Raw genomic sequence first — 17,499 nt, forward strand, 5'->3', positions numbered from 1 at the left:
CATTAACGCGACACGGTCAACCAATATGCGGTTGAATTTAAGTCGGAGGAAAGCAATTTAGCCCTTATTCCACTATATAAGGGTGGGGGGTCAACTTGAAAAACAACTATTCCAGGTCAAATAATCTGAATTCATGCATTTAATGCACTTATTTTCTTCTCTTTTGCTAAGAAATGACCAAAATCTGCTTTGCCAGTCATATTTTGCACTTGCAGATGATATTTCATTTTTATCATAAGTTAGTTTAGGTCACAACATACCAAAAGATTTCCTGCACAAATTCAATGTAAAAGCAATAACTTTAACAAAAAATAAAGTCAAACTTTTGCGCTGTAGACCACCCCCATAACCATACCTTTTCTTAAAGAGCATTCCAAGCCGCAATGATTTAAACAATAAAAAACATAGGTCATCCAATATGTAAGAAAGAACTCAATGCAATCAGCGGTCACTGTTTTATGGCCATCTTTTTACCGGCAATCTCTCCAGTTGATGATGGTTTCCCGCCAACTGTCAAAGTCTTATGTAGTCTCCAACCTAAAAGCAAAACAGGGAATTTGTAGTATACAACAATGTTTTCCCTACCACATGAACACAGAAATATTCAAAAATAAGTCATGGCAAGTGCCCGTACAGGAATTGTGTCTTCAAATAAATGAAGATTTTGTTTTTAGAGGGTATAGCATTGAACACCAAAAGTATTTAGTGTATTGTAACCCTATTAGAGAAATTTATTTTTACTGAAATGTGTTTTTCTTTCATATTATTATCATCCCATCCATATTGCACCAATATATTAAGTTTGGCTGGATTAGCTGTCCATTTGGCCATTCTGTATCATATTTTCACACGCGGGTGTTTTCAGTCCGAAGAAGGCCATATTAGGCCTGTTAAAGCTTAACTGCCCCTTTAAGATTAAAAGCTGTTGTGTTCAATATCTGCACAAAATACCAAAACAAACCAAAAAGACATGCAAGTGGGGCTAATGTGTGGTGGGGAAAGAATGAATTTGTTAGATATTTTCACTCTAAGCAATTTTGATAATGTCTTTTTTGTGTGTTTTTTTTTAATCATCCCAAAACTGCCAATTTCAAAGCAAAAACAATCCAATTTCATCCAAGACAATAAACTAATTAGTCAAAATGAGAGATCAAAGATACTTTGAAGTGTAGAAATCAATAAGCTTCCAATAACTTGTTATTTCACACCAATAAAAGTGTACAATCTTGAAAGCGCCTTGTCGATCGGTGCCCATTTATTTACCAGCCGCCAATGAACTATTCTAGCATATAATGTCATGGGTGCCTTTTACTGCAGCAGATGGTCCAAATGCATTGCCAGCTCTCATTTAGAGGTTCAAGACAATACAAATTTTCATATTTTGGACACAAATATGTACTTTAGGCTATTTTTATGGTGGCAATCTGGTCCAAATGGGAGTTTGTAACCAAGCGAAAGAATACAATGCTCATTGTTGGGGGGCGGGGGGGGGGGGGGGGTTTAAGCTGGAAGGAAAAGTTAAATTGAACAAAAAACACATATGTAGGCAAGCATTATAAGCTTAGCAATGATGTTCCATGTAGTAACAGGGGTAGAAAGGCAGTTCAGATCAAGGCAGTGTCCTGAAAGGGGTTTCTAGTACTTCTTTTGGGGACACAGCTTCCTGCAGAATTCTCAACACAACAAATATCAATGATTCATGTCACCTTTCTATGCAAAAGACAAAAGAATAAGGACAATACTGTCAATTAAATCACTGAATGAGAGAAGCATGTACCAAATAACAAACAAAACAAGTTGCTGAAAGTGCCAATTTTGTCAAAAAATCCCTCTAAGGTAAATGATGAAGGGGACACTTGCTATAACAATCCTATGTTTAAGTAAGGCGCGACACCATTTTAAGCCGGAACCATGAATATAAGCATATTGTGAGAAAACAATACCAAAAACAAGCTAATTGTAGGGTAACAAGTAGCAAATCAACTCAGCTGTACTGCATACATGCTCAGGAACAAGGATAACCCTGTTAAGTGCCAACTTCAGCTGCCAACAAAGCACGAGCTTTACATGTCAGGACGCGGAACTATCAATACAAACTGCGAGGAGAATTACATGACGGCAAGGGTGTGAGTGACCACAATCCTGATTATGACAGTCTTTCACACCTAAAGCATCATACATATGCTTATTTGCTTGTGTACATGATAACAAAATGATATTATTACCTGTTTTGCCATCAACAACCCTTATCCAGTGGCCCTTGACTTAGTCGCAGACATTCCTCTTCCTGAAAAAGTCAAAATACCCAATAGAAAAAGATAAAAAATGAAACAAAAACAAGCATTTATGTATTTTAAGTGTACTTTTATGAATAATATGAAGTGATAAAATCTTGCTCAATTCATGATTGTACTAAATATGAAGGCTGGCTCAGTTAAGCATCTGCTGCACTGTCCATACTGTAAAAATGCCTGCCATTCCATGTCGGTGAAATGGGGCTCTGTTTGAATGTTCATGCTTTTCGCAAAAGTTTTAGTTGCCTTACTCGATCACGGAGTCCCTGGCGTTGAATTCTAACTTCATGTAACACATTAACGCGACACGGTCAACCAATATGCGGTTGAATTTAAGTCGGAAAGCAATTTAGCCCTTATTCCACTATATAAGGGTGGGGGGTCAACTTGAAAAACAACTATTCCAGGTCAAATAATCTGAATTCATGCATTTAATGCACTTATTTTCTTCTCTTTTGCTAAGAAATGACCAAAAATCTGCTTTGCCAGTCATATTTTGCACTTGCAGATGATATTTCATTTTTATCATAAGTTAGTTTAGGTCACAACATACCAAAAGATTTCCTGCACAAATTCAATGTAAAAGCAATAACTTTAACAAAAAATAAAGTCAAACTTTTGCGCGTAGACACCCCCATAACCATACCTTTTCTTAAAGAGCATTCCAAGCCGCAATGATTTAAACAATAAAAAACATAGGTCATCCAATATGTAAGAAAGAACTCAATGCGAATCAGCGGTCACTGTTTTATGGCCATCTTTTTACCGGCATCTCTCCAGTTGATGATGGTTTCCCGCCAACTGTCAAAGTCTTATGTAGTCTCCAACCTAAAAGCAAAACAGGGAATTTGTAGTATACAACAATGTTTTCCCTACCACATGAACACAGAAATATTCAAAAATAAAGTCATGGCAAGTGCCCGTACAGAGAATTGTGTCTTCAAATAAATGAAGATTTTGTTTTTAGAGGGTATAGCATTGAACACCAAAAGTATTTAGTGTATTGTAACCTATTAGAGAAATTTATTTTTACTGAAATGTGTTTTTCTTTCATATTATTATCATCCCATCCATATTGCACCAATATATTAAGTTTGGCTGGATTAGCTGTCCATTTGGCCATTCTGTATCATATTTTCACACGCGGGTGTTTTCAGTCCGAAGAAGGCCATATTAGGCCTGTTAAAGCTTAACTGCCCCTTTAAGATTAAAAGCTGTTGTGTTCAATATCTGCAACAAAATACCAAAACAAACCAAAAAGACATGCAAGTGGGGCTAATGTGTGGTGGGGAAAGAATGAATTTGTTAGATATTTTCACTCTAAGCAATTTTGATAATGTCTTTTTTGTGTGTTTTTTTTTAATCATCCCAAAAATGCCAATTTCAAAGCAAAAACAATCCAATTTCATCCAAGACAATAAACTAATTAGTCAAAATGAGAGATCAAAGATACTTTGAAGTGTAGAAATCAATAAGCTTCCAATAACTTGTTATTTCACACCAATAAAAGTGTACAATCTTGAAAGCGCCTTGTCGATCGGTGCCCATTTATTTACCAGCCGCCAATGAAATATTCTAGCATATAATGTCATGGGTGCCTTTTAACTGCAGCAGATGGTCAAATGCATTGCCAGCTCTCATTTAGAGGTTCAAGACAATACAAATTTTCATATTTTGGACACAAAATATGTACTTTAGGCTATTTTTATGGTGGCAATCTGGTCCAAATGGGAGTTTGTAACCAAGCGAAAGAATACAATGCTCATTTGTTGGGGGGCGGGGGGGGGGGGGGGGGGGGGGGGTTTAAGCTGGAAGGAAAAGTTAAATTGAACAAAAAACACATATGTAGGCAAGCATTATAAGCTTAGCAATGATGTTCCATGTAGTAACAGGGGTAGAAAGGCAGTTCAGATCAAGGCAGTGTCCTGAAAGGGGTTTCTAGTACTTCTTTTGGGGACACAGCTTCCTGCAGAATTCTCAACACAACAAATATCAATGATTCATTTCACCTTTCTATGCAAAGACAAAAGAATAAGGACAATACTGTCATTAAATCACTGAATGAGAGAAGCATGTACCAAATAACAAACAAAACAAGTTGCTGAAAGTGCCAATTTTGTCAAAAAAATCCCTCTAAGGTAAATGATGAAGGGGACACTTGCTATAACAATCCTATGTTTAAGTAAGGCGCGACACCATTTTAAGCCGGAACCATGAATATAAGCATATTGTGAGAAAACAATACCAAAAACAAGCTAATTGTAGGGTAACAAGTAGCAAATCAACTCAGCTGTACTGCATACATGCTCAGGAACAAGGATAACCCTGTTAAGTGCCAACTTCAGCTGCCAACAAAGCACGAGCTTTACATGTCAGGACGCGGAACTATCAATACAAACTGCGAGGAGAATTACATGACGGCAAGGGTGTGAGTGACCACAATCCTGATTATGACAGTCTTTCACACCTAAAGCATCATACATATGCTTATTTGCTTGTGTACATGATAACAAAATGATATTATTACCTGTTTTGCCATCAACAACCCTTATCCAGTGGCCCTTGACTTAGTCGCAGACATTCCTCTTCCTGAAAAAGTCAAAATACCCAATAGAAAAAGATAAAAAAATGAAACAAAAACAAGCATTTATGTATTTTAAGTGTACTTTTATGAATAATATGAAGTGATAAAATCTTGCTCAATTCATGATTGTACTAAATATGAAGGCTGGCTCAGTTAAGCATCTGCTGCACTGTCCATACTGTAAAAATGCCTGCCATTCCATGTCGGTGAAATGGGGCTCTGTTTGAATGTTCATGCTTTTCGCAAAAGTTTTAGTTGCCTTACTCGATCACGGAGTCCCTGGCGTTGAATTCTAACTTCATGTAACACATTAACGCGACACGGTCAACCAATATGCGGTTGAATTTAAGTCGGAAAGCAATTTAGCCCTTATTCCACTATATAAGGGTGGGGGGTCAACTTGAAAAACAACTATTCCAGGTCAAATAATCTGAATTCATGCATTTAATGCACTTATTTTCTTCTCTTTTGCTAAGAAATGACCAAAAATCTGCTTTGCCAGTCATATTTTGCACTTGCAGATGATATTTCATTTTTATCATAAGTTAGTTTAGGTCACAACATACCAAAAGATTTCCTGCACAAATTCAATGTAAAAGCAATAACTTTAACAAAAAATAAAGTCAAACTTTTGCGCGTAGACACCCCCATAACCATACCTTTTCTTAAAGAGCATTCCAAGCCGCAATGATTTAAACAATAAAAAACATAGGTCATCCAATATGTAAGAAAGAACTCAATGCGAATCAGCGGTCACTGTTTTATGGCCATCTTTTTACCGGCATCTCTCCAGTTGATGATGGTTTCCCGCCAACTGTCAAAGTCTTATGTAGTCTCCAACCTAAAAGCAAAACAGGGAATTTGTAGTATACAACAATGTTTTCCCTACCACATGAACACAGAAATATTCAAAAATAAAGTCATGGCAAGTGCCCGTACAGAGAATTGTGTCTTCAAATAAATGAAGATTTTGTTTTTAGAGGGTATAGCATTGAACACCAAAAGTATTTAGTGTATTGTAACCTATTAGAGAAATTTATTTTTACTGAAATGTGTTTTTCTTTCATATTATTATCATCCCATCCATATTGCACCAATATATTAAGTTTGGCTGGATTAGCTGTCCATTTGGCCATTCTGTATCATATTTTCACACGCGGGTGTTTTCAGTCCGAAGAAGGCCATATTAGGCCTGTTAAAGCTTAACTGCCCCTTTAAGATTAAAAGCTGTTGTGTTCAATATCTGCAACAAAATACCAAAACAAACCAAAAAGACATGCAAGTGGGGCTAATGTGTGGTGGGGAAAGAATGAATTTGTTAGATATTTTCACTCTAAGCAATTTTGATAATGTCTTTTTTGTGTGTTTTTTTTTAATCATCCCAAAAATGCCAATTTCAAAGCAAAAACAATCCAATTTCATCCAAGACAATAAACTAATTAGTCAAAATGAGAGATCAAAGATACTTTGAAGTGTAGAAATCAATAAGCTTCCAATAACTTGTTATTTCACACCAATAAAAGTGTACAATCTTGAAAGCGCCTTGTCGATCGGTGCCCATTTATTTACCAGCCGCCAATGAAATATTCTAGCATATAATGTCATGGGTGCCTTTTAACTGCAGCAGATGGTCAAATGCATTGCCAGCTCTCATTTAGAGGTTCAAGACAATACAAATTTTCATATTTTGGACACAAAATATGTACTTTAGGCTATTTTTATGGTGGCAATCTGGTCCAAATGGGAGTTTGTAACCAAGCGAAAGAATACAATGCTCATTTGTTGGGGGGCGGGGGGGGGGGGGGGGGGTTTAAGCTGGAAGGAAAAGTTAAATTGAACAAAAAACACATATGTAGGCAAGCATTATAAGCTTAGCAATGATGTTCCATGTAGTAACAGGGGTAGAAAGGCAGTTCAGATCAAGGCAGTGTCCTGAAAGGGGTTTCTAGTACTTCTTTTGGGGACACAGCTTCCTGCAGAATTCTCAACACAACAAATATCAATGATTCATGTCACCTTTCTATGCAAAGACAAAAGAATAAGGACAATACTGTCATTAAATCACTGAATGAGAGAAGCATGTACCAAATAACAAACAAAACAAGTTGCTGAAAGTGCCAATTTTGTCAAAAAAATCCCTCTAAGGTAAATGATGAAGGGGACACTTGCTATAACAATCCTATGTTTAAGTAAGGCGCGACACCATTTTAAGCCGGAACCATGAATATAAGCATATTGTGAGAAAACAATACCAAAAACAAGCTAATTGTAGGGTAACAAGTAGCAAATCAACTCAGCTGTACTGCATACATGCTCAGGAACAAGGATAACCCTGTTAAGTGCCAACTTCAGCTGCCAACAAAGCACGAGCTTTACATGTCAGGACGCGGAACTATCAATACAAACTGCGAGGAGAATTACATGACGGCAAGGGTGTGAGTGACCACAATCCTGATTATGACAGTCTTTCACACCTAAAGCATCATACATATGCTTATTTGCTTGTGTACATGATAACAAAATGATATTATTACCTGTTTTGCCATCAACAACCCTTATCCAGTGGCCCTTGACTTAGTCGCAGACATTCCTCTTCCTGAAAAAGTCAAAATACCCAATAGAAAAAGATAAAAAAATGAAACAAAAACAAGCATTTATGTATTTTAAGTGTACTTTTATGAATAATATGAAGTGATAAAATCTTGCTCAATTCATGATTGTACTAAATATGAAGGCTGGCTCAGTTAAGCATCTGCTGCACTGTCCATACTGTAAAAATGCCTGCCATTCCATGTCGGTGAAATGGGGCTCTGTTTGAATGTTCATGCTTTTCGCAAAAGTTTTAGTTGCCTTACTCGATCACGGAGTCCCTGGCGTTGAATTCTAACTTCATGTAACACATTAACGCGACACGGTCAACCAATATGCGGTTGAATTTAAGTCGGAAAGCAATTTAGCCCTTATTCCACTATATAAGGGTGGGGGGTCAACTTGAAAAACAACTATTCCAGGTCAAATAATCTGAATTCATGCATTTAATGCACTTATTTTCTTCTCTTTTGCTAAGAAATGACCAAAAATCTGCTTTGCCAGTCATATTTTGCACTTGCAGATGATATTTCATTTTTATCATAAGTTAGTTTAGGTCACAACATACCAAAAGATTTCCTGCACAAATTCAATGTAAAAGCAATAACTTTAACAAAAAATAAAGTCAAACTTTTGCGCGTAGACACCCCCATAACCATACCTTTTCTTAAAGAGCATTCCAAGCCGCAATGATTTAAACAATAAAAAACATAGGTCATCCAATATGTAAGAAAGAACTCAATGCAAATCAGCGGTCACTGTTTTATGGCCATCTTTTTACCGGCATCTCTCCAGTTGATGATGGTTTCCCGCCAACTGTCAAAGTCTTATGTAGTCTCCAACCTAAAAGCAAAACAGGGAATTTGTAGTATACAACAATGTTTTCCCTACCACATGAACACAGAAATATTCAAAAATAAAGTCATGGCAAGTGCCCGTACAGAGAATTGTGTCTTCAAATAAATGAAGATTTTGTTTTTAGAGGGTATAGCATTGAACACCAAAAGTATTTAGTGTATTGTAACCTATTAGAGAAATTTATTTTTACTGAAATGTGTTTTTCTTTCATATTATTATCATCCCATCCATATTGCACCAATATATTAAGTTTGGCTGGATTAGCTGTCCATTTGGCCATTCTGTATCATATTTTCACACGCGGGTGTTTTCAGTCCGAAGAAGGCCATATTAGGCCTGTTAAAGCTTAACTGCCCCTTTAAGATTAAAAGCTGTTGTGTTCAATATCTGCAACAAAATACCAAAACAAACCAAAAAGACATGCAAGTGGGGCTAATGTGTGGTGGGGAAAGAATGAATTTGTTAGATATTTTCACTCTAAGCAATTTTGATAATGTCTTTTTTGTGTGTTTTTTTTTAATCATCCCAAAAATGCCAATTTCAAAGCAAAAACAATCCAATTTCATCCAAGACAATAAACTAATTAGTCAAAATGAGAGATCAAAGATACTTTGAAGTGTAGAAATCAATAAGCTTCCAATAACTTGTTATTTCACACCAATAAAAGTGTACAATCTTGAAAGCGCCTTGTCGATCGGTGCCCATTTATTTACCAGCCGCCAATGAAATATTCTAGCATATAATGTCATGGGTGCCTTTTAACTGCAGCAGATGGTCAAATGCATTGCCAGCTCTCATTTAGAGGTTCAAGACAATACAAATTTTCATATTTTGGACACAAAATATGTACTTTAGGCTATTTTTATGGTGGCAATCTGGTCCAAATGGGAGTTTGTAACCAAGCGAAAGAATACAATGCTCATTTGTTGGGGGGCGGGGGGGGGGGGGGGGTTTAAGCTGGAAGGAAAAGTTAAATTGAACAAAAAACACATATGTAGGCAAGCATTATAAGCTTAGCAATGATGTTCCATGTAGTAACAGGGGTAGAAAGGCAGTTCAGATCAAGGCAGTGTCCTGAAAGGGGTTTCTAGTACTTCTTTTGGGGACACAGCTTCCTGCAGAATTCTCAACACAACAAATATCAATGATTCATTTCACCTTTCTATGCAAAGACAAAAGAATAAGGACAATACTGTCATTAAATCACTGAATGAGAGAAGCATGTACCAAATAACAAACAAAACAAGTTGCTGAAAGTGCCAATTTTGTCAAAAAAATCCCTCTAAGGTAAATGATGAAGGGGACACTTGCTATAACAATCCTATGTTTAAGTAAGGCGCGACACCATTTTAAGCCGGAACCATGAATATAAGCATATTGTGAGAAAACAATACCAAAAACAAGCTAATTGTAGGGTAACAAGTAGCAAATCAACTCAGCTGTACTGCATACATGCTCAGGAACAAGGATAACCCTGTTAAGTGCCAACTTCAGCTGCCAACAAAGCACGAGCTTTACATGTCAGGACGCGGAACTATCAATACAAACTGCGAGGAGAATTACATGACGGCAAGGGTGTGAGTGACCACAATCCTGATTATGACAGTCTTTCACACCTAAAGCATCATACATATGCTTATTTGCTTGTGTACATGATAACAAAATGATATTATTACCTGTTTTGCCATCAACAACCCTTATCCAGTGGCCCTTGACTTAGTCGCAGACATTCCTCTTCCTGAAAAAGTCAAAATACCCAATAGAAAAAGATAAAAAAATGAAACAAAAACAAGCATTTATGTATTTTAAGTGTACTTTTATGAATAATATGAAGTGATAAAATCTTGCTCAATTCATGATTGTACTAAATATGAAGGCTGGCTCAGTTAAGCATCTGCTGCACTGTCCATACTGTAAAAATGCCTGCCATTCCATGTCGGTGAAATGGGGCTCTGTTTGAATGTTCATGCTTTTCGCAAAAGTTTTAGTTGCCTTACTCGATCACGGAGTCCCTGGCGTTGAATTCTAACTTCATGTAACACATTAACGCGACACGGTCAACCAATATGCGGTTGAATTTAAGTCGGAAAGCAATTTAGCCCTTATTCCACTATATAAGGGTGGGGGGGTCAACTTGAAAAACAACTATTCCAGGTCAAATAATCTGAATTCATGCATTTAATGCACTTATTTTCTTCTCTTTTGCTAAGAAATGACCAAAAATCTGCTTTGCCAGTCATATTTTGCACTTGCAGATGATATTTCATTTTTATCATAAGTTAGTTTAGGTCACAACATACCAAAAGATTTCCTGCACAAATTCAATGTAAAAGCAATAACTTTAACAAAAAATAAAGTCAAACTTTTGCGCGTAGACACCCCCATAACCATACCTTTTCTTAAAGAGCATTCCAAGCCGCAATGATTTAAACAATAAAAAACATAGGTCATCCAATATGTAAGAAAGAACTCAATGCAAATCAGCGGTCACTGTTTTATGGCCATCTTTTTACCGGCATCTCTCCAGTTGATGATGGTTTCCCGCCAACTGTCAAAGTCTTATGTAGTCTCCAACCTAAAAGCAAAACAGGGAATTTGTAGTATACAACAATGTTTTCCCTACCACATGAACACAGAAATATTCAAAAATAAAGTCATGGCAAGTGCCCGTACAGAGAATTGTGTCTTCAAATAAATGAAGATTTTGTTTTTAGAGGGTATAGCATTGAACACCAAAAGTATTTAGTGTATTGTAACCTATTAGAGAAATTTATTTTTACTGAAATGTGTTTTTCTTTCATATTATTATCATCCCATCCATATTGCACCAATATATTAAGTTTGGCTGGATTAGCTGTCCATTTGGCCATTCTGTATCATATTTTCACACGCGGGTGTTTTCAGTCCGAAGAAGGCCATATTAGGCCTGTTAAAGCTTAACTGCCCCTTTAAGATTAAAAGCTGTTGTGTTCAATATCTGCAACAAAATACCAAAACAAACCAAAAAGACATGCAAGTGGGGCTAATGTGTGGTGGGGAAAGAATGAATTTGTTAGATATTTTCACTCTAAGCAATTTTGATAATGTCTTTTTTGTGTGTTTTTTTTTAATCATCCCAAAAATGCCAATTTCAAAGCAAAAACAATCCAATTTCATCCAAGACAATAAACTAATTAGTCAAAATGAGAGATCAAAGATACTTTGAAGTGTAGAAATCAATAAGCTTCCAATAACTTGTTATTTCACACCAATAAAAGTGTACAATCTTGAAAGCGCCTTGTCGATCGGTGCCCATTTATTTACCAGCCGCCAATGAAATATTCTAGCATATAATGTCATGGGTGCCTTTTAACTGCAGCAGATGGTCAAATGCATTGCCAGCTCTCATTTAGAGGTTCAAGACAATACAAATTTTCATATTTTGGACACAAAATATGTACTTTAGGCTATTTTTATGGTGGCAATCTGGTCCAAATGGGAGTTTGTAACCAAGCGAAAGAATACAATGCTCATTTGTTGGGGGGCGGGGGGGGGGGGGGGGGGTTTAAGCTGGAAGGAAAAGTTAAATTGAACAAAAAACACATATGTAGGCAAGCATTATAAGCTTAGCAATGATGTTCCATGTAGTAACAGGGGTAGAAAGGCAGTTCAGATCAAGGCAGTGTCCTGAAAGGGGTTTCTAGTACTTCTTTTGGGGACACAGCTTCCTGCAGAATTCTCAACACAACAAATATCAATGATTCATTTCACCTTTCTATGCAAAGACAAAAGAATAAGGACAATACTGTCATTAAATCACTGAATGAGAGAAGCATGTACCAAATAACAAACAAAACAAGTTGCTGAAAGTGCCAATTTTGTCAAAAAAATCCCTCTAAGGTAAATGATGAAGGGGACACTTGCTATAACAATCCTATGTTTAAGTAAGGCGCGACACCATTTTAAGCCGGAACCATGAATATAAGCATATTGTGAGAAAACAATACCAAAAACAAGCTAATTGTAGGGTAACAAGTAGCAAATCAACTCAGCTGTACTGCATACATGCTCAGGAACAAGGATAACCCTGTTAAGTGCCAACTTCAGCTGCCAACAAAGCACGAGCTTTACATGTCAGGACGCGGAACTATCAATACAAACTGCGAGGAGAATTACATGACGGCAAGGGTGTGAGTGACCACAATCCTGATTATGACAGTCTTTCACACCTAAAGCATCATACATATGCTTATTTGCTTGTGTACATGATAACAAAATGATATTATTACCTGTTTTGCCATCAACAACCCTTATCCAGTGGCCCTTGACTTAGTCGCAGACATTCCTCTTCCTGAAAAAGTCAAAATACCCAATAGAAAAAGATAAAAAAATGAAACAAAAACAAGCATTTATGTATTTTAAGTGTACTTTTATGAATAATATGAAGTGATAAAATCTTGCTCAATTCATGATTGTACTAAATATGAAGGCTGGCTCAGTTAAGCATCTGCTGCACTGTCCATACTGTAAAAATGCCTGCCATTCCATGTCGGTGAAATGGGGCTCTGTTTGAATGTTCATGCTTTTCGCAAAAGTTTTAGTTGCCTTACTCGATCACGGAGTCCCTGGCGTTGAATTCTAACTTCATGTAACACATTAACGCGACACGGTCAACCAATATGCGGTTGAATTTAAGTCGGAAAGCAATTTAGCCCTTATTCCACTATATAAGGGTGGGGGGTCAACTTGAAAAACAACTATTCCAGGTCAAATAATCTGAATTCATGCATTTAATGCACTTATTTTCTTCTCTTTTGCTAAGAAATGACCAAAAATCTGCTTTGCCAGTCATATTTTGCACTTGCAGATGATATTTCATTTTTATCATAAGTTAGTTTAGGTCACAACATACCAAAAGATTTCCTGCACAAATTCAATGTAAAAGCAATAACTTTAACAAAAAATAAAGTCAAACTTTTGCGCGTAGACACCCCCATAACCATACCTTTTCTTAAAGAGCATTCCAAGCCGCAATGATTTAAACAATAAAAAACATAGGTCATCCAATATGTAAGAAAGAACTCAATGCAAATCAGCGGTCACTGTTTTATGGCCATCTTTTTACCGGCATCTCTCCAGTTGATGATGGTTTCCCGCCAACTGTCAAAGTCTTATGTAGTCTCCAACCTAAAAGCAAAACAGGGAATTTGTAGTATACAACAATGTTTTCCCTACCACATGAACACAGAAATATTCAAAAATAAAGTCATGGCAAGTGCCCGTACAGAGAATTGTGTCTTCAAATAAATGAAGATTTTGTTTTTAGAGGGTATAGCATTGAACACCAAAAGTATTTAGTGTATTGTAACCTATTAGAGAAATTTATTTTTACTGAAATGTGTTTTTCTTTCATATTATTATCATCCCATCCATATTGCACCAATATATTAAGTTTGGCTGGATTAGCTGTCCATTTGGCCATTCTGTATCATATTTTCACACGCGGGTGTTTTCAGTCCGAAGAAGGCCATATTAGGCCTGTTAAAGCTTAACTGCCCCTTTAAGATTAAAAGCTGTTGTGTTCAATATCTGCAACAAAATACCAAAACAAACCAAAAAGACATGCAAGTGGGGCTAATGTGTGGTGGGGAAAGAATGAATTTGTTAGATATTTTCACTCTAAGCAATTTTGATAATGTCTTTTTTGTGTGTTTTTTTTTAATCATCCCAAAAATGCCAATTTCAAAGCAAAAACAATCCAATTTCATCCAAGACAATAAACTAATTAGTCAAAATGAGAGATCAAAGATACTTTGAAGTGTAGAAATCAATAAGCTTCCAATAACTTGTTATTTCACACCAATAAAAGTGTACAATCTTGAAAGCGCCTTGTCGATCGGTGCCCATTTATTTACCAGCCGCCAATGAAATATTCTAGCATATAATGTCATGGGTGCCTTTTAACTGCAGCAGATGGTCAAATGCATTGCCAGCTCTCATTTAGAGGTTCAAGACAATACAAATTTTCATATTTTGGACACAAAATATGTACTTTAGGCTATTTTTATGGTGGCAATCTGGTCCAAATGGGAGTTTGTAACCAAGCGAAAGAATACAATGCTCATTTGTTGGGGGGCGGGGGGGGGGGGGGGGGGGTTTAAGCTGGAAGGAAAAGTTAAATTGAACAAAAAACACATATGTAGGCAAGCATTATAAGCTTAGCAATGATGTTCCATGTAGTAACAGGGGTAGAAAGGCAGTTCAGATCAAGGCAGTGTCCTGAAAGGGGTTTCTAGTACTTCTTTTGGGGACACAGCTTCCTGCAGAATTCTCAACACAACAAATATCAATGATTCATTTCACCTTTCTATGCAAAGACAAAAGAATAAGGACAATACTGTCATTAAATCACTGAATGAGAGAAGCATGTACCAAATAACAAACAAAACAAGTTGCTGAAAGTGCCAATTTTGTCAAAAAAATCCCTCTAAGGTAAATGATGAAGGGGACACTTGCTATAACAATCCTATGTTTAAGTAAGGCGCGACACCATTTTAAGCCGGAACCATGAATATAAGCATATTGTGAGAAAACAATACCAAAAACAAGCTAATTGTAGGGTAACAAGTAGCAAATCAACTCAGCTGTACTGCATACATGCTCAGGAACAAGGATAACCCTGTTAAGTGCCAACTTCAGCTGCCAACAAAGCACGAGCTTTACATGTCAGGACGCGGAACTATCAATACAAACTGCGAGGAGAATTACATGACGGCAAGGGTGTGAGTGACCACAATCCTGATTATGACAGTCTTTCACACCTAAAGCATCATACATATGCTTATTTGCTTGTGTACATGATAACAAAATGATATTATTACCTGTTTTGCCATCAACAACCCTTATCCAGTGGCCCTTGACTTAGTCGCAGACATTCCTCTTCCTGAAAAAGTCAAAATACCCAATAGAAAAAGATAAAAAAATGAAACAAAAACAAGCATTTATGTATTTTAAGTGTACTTTTATGAATAATATGAAGTGATAAAATCTTGCTCAATTCATGATTGTACTAAATATGAAGGCTGGCTCAGTTAAGCATCTGCTGCACTGTCCATACTGTAAAAATGCCTGCCATTCCATGTCGGTGAAATGGGGCTCTGTTTGAATGTTCATGCTTTTCGCAAAAGTTTTAGTTGCCTTACTCGATCACGGAGTCCCTGGCGTTGAATTCTAACTTCATGTAACACATTAACGCGACACGGTCAACCAATATGCGGTTGAATTTAAGTCGGAAAGCAATTTAGCCCTTATTCCACTATATAAGGGTGGGGGGTCAACTTGAAAAACAACTATTCCAGGTCAAATAATCTGAATTCATGCATTTAATGCACTTATTTTCTTCTCTTTTGCTAAGAAATGACCAAAAATCTGCTTTGCCAGTCATATTTTGCACTTGCAGATGATATTTCATTTTTATCATAAGTTAGTTTAGGTCACAACATACCAAAAGATTTCCTGCACAAATTCAATGTAAAAGCAATAACTTTAACAAAAAATAAAGTCAAACTTTTGCGCGTAGACACCCCCATAACCATACCTTTTCTTAAAGAGCATTCCAAGCCGCAATGATTTAAACAATAAAAAACATAGGTCATCCAATATGTAAGAAAGAACTCAATGCAAATCAGCGGTCACTGTTTTATGGCCATCTTTTTACCGGCATCTCTCCAGTTGATGATGGTTTCCCGCCAACTGTCAAAGTCTTATGTAGTCTCCAACCTAAAAGCAAAACAGGGAATTTGTAGTATACAACAATGTTTTCCCTACCACATGAACACAGAAATATTCAAAAATAAAGTCATGGCAAGTGCCCGTACAGAGAATTGTGTCTTCAAATAAATGAAGATTTTGTTTTTAGAGGGTATAGCATTGAACACCAAAAGTATTTAGTGTATTGTAACCTATTAGAGAAATTTATTTTTACTGAAATGTGTTTTTCTTTCATATTATTATCATCCCATCCATATTGCACCAATATATTAAGTTTGGCTGGATTAGCTGTCCATTTGGCCATTCTGTATCATATTTTCACACGCGGGTGTTTTCAGTCCGAAGAAGGCCATATTAGGCCTGTTAAAGCTTAACTGCCCCTTTAAGATTAAAAGCTGTTGTGTTCAATATCTGCAACAAAATACCAAAACAAACCAAAAAGACATGCAAGTGGGGCTAATGTGTGGTGGGGAAAGAATGAATTTGTTAGATATTTTCACTCTAAGCAATTTTGATAATGTCTTTTTTGTGTGTTTTTTTTTAATCATCCCAAAAATGCCAATTTCAAAGCAAAAACAATCCAATTTCATCCAAGACAATAAACTAATTAGTCAAAATGAGAGATCAAAGATACTTTGAAGTGTAGAAATCAATAAGCTTCCAATAACTTGTTATTTCACACCAATAAAAGTGTACAATCTTGAAAGCGCCTTGTCGATCGGTGCCCATTTATTTACCAGCCGCCAATGAAATATTCTAGCATATAATGTCATGGGTGCCTTTTAACTGCAGCAGATGGTCAAATGCATTGCCAGCTCTCATTTAGAGGTTCAAGACAATACAAATTTTCATATTTTGGACACAAAATATGTACTTTAGGCTATTTTTATGGTGGCAATCTGGTCCAAATGGGAGTTTGTAACCAAGCGAAAGAATACAATGCTCATTTGTTGGGGGGCGGGGGGGGGGGGGGGTTTAAGCTGGAAGGAAAAGTTAAATTGAACAAAAAACACATATGTAGGCAAGCATTATAAGCTTAGCAATGATGTTCCATGTAGTAACAGGGGTAGAAAGGCAGTTCAGATCAAGGCAGTGTCCTGAAAGGGGTTTCTAGTACTTCTTTTGGGGACACAGCTTCCTGCAGAATTCTCAACACAACAAATATCAATGATTCATTTCACCTTTCTATGCAAAGACAAAAGAATAAGGACAATACTGTCATTAAATCACTGAATGAGAGAAGCATGTACCAAATAACAAACAAAACAAGTTGCTGAAAGTGCCAATTTTGTCAAAAAAATCCCTCTAAGGTAAATGATGAAGGGGACACTTGCTATAACAATCCTATGTTTAAGTAAGGCGCGACACCATTTTAAGCCGGAACCATGAATATAAGCATATTGTGAGAAAACAATACCAAAAACA

The 17,499-nt window shown here is 36.6% G+C and overlaps 1 long non-coding RNA gene across 1 annotated transcript; it reads right to left on the reverse strand.

The window, feature by feature from the left end:
- Positions 1 to 2,224: 2,224 nt before the first annotated feature.
- LOC127850824 (uncharacterized) lies at positions 2,225 to 17,046 on the reverse strand. Its single transcript, XR_008035465.1, has 12 exons — positions 16,022 to 17,046; positions 15,186 to 15,247; positions 13,430 to 13,491; positions 12,594 to 12,655; positions 10,839 to 10,900; positions 10,002 to 10,063; positions 8,249 to 8,310; positions 7,413 to 7,474; positions 5,538 to 5,719; positions 4,822 to 4,883; positions 2,941 to 3,122; positions 2,225 to 2,287 (listed from the first exon to the last, which is right to left on the reverse strand). It is a non-coding gene; the product is annotated as an uncharacterized LOC127850824 (long non-coding RNA).
- Positions 17,047 to 17,499: the final 453 nt, after the last annotated feature.

Source organism: Dreissena polymorpha, chromosome 1, assembly GCF_020536995.1.
Source record: "Dreissena polymorpha isolate Duluth1 chromosome 1, UMN_Dpol_1.0, whole genome shotgun sequence".
Classification (NCBI taxonomy): Eukaryota; Metazoa; Mollusca; class Bivalvia; order Myida; family Dreissenidae; genus Dreissena; species Dreissena polymorpha.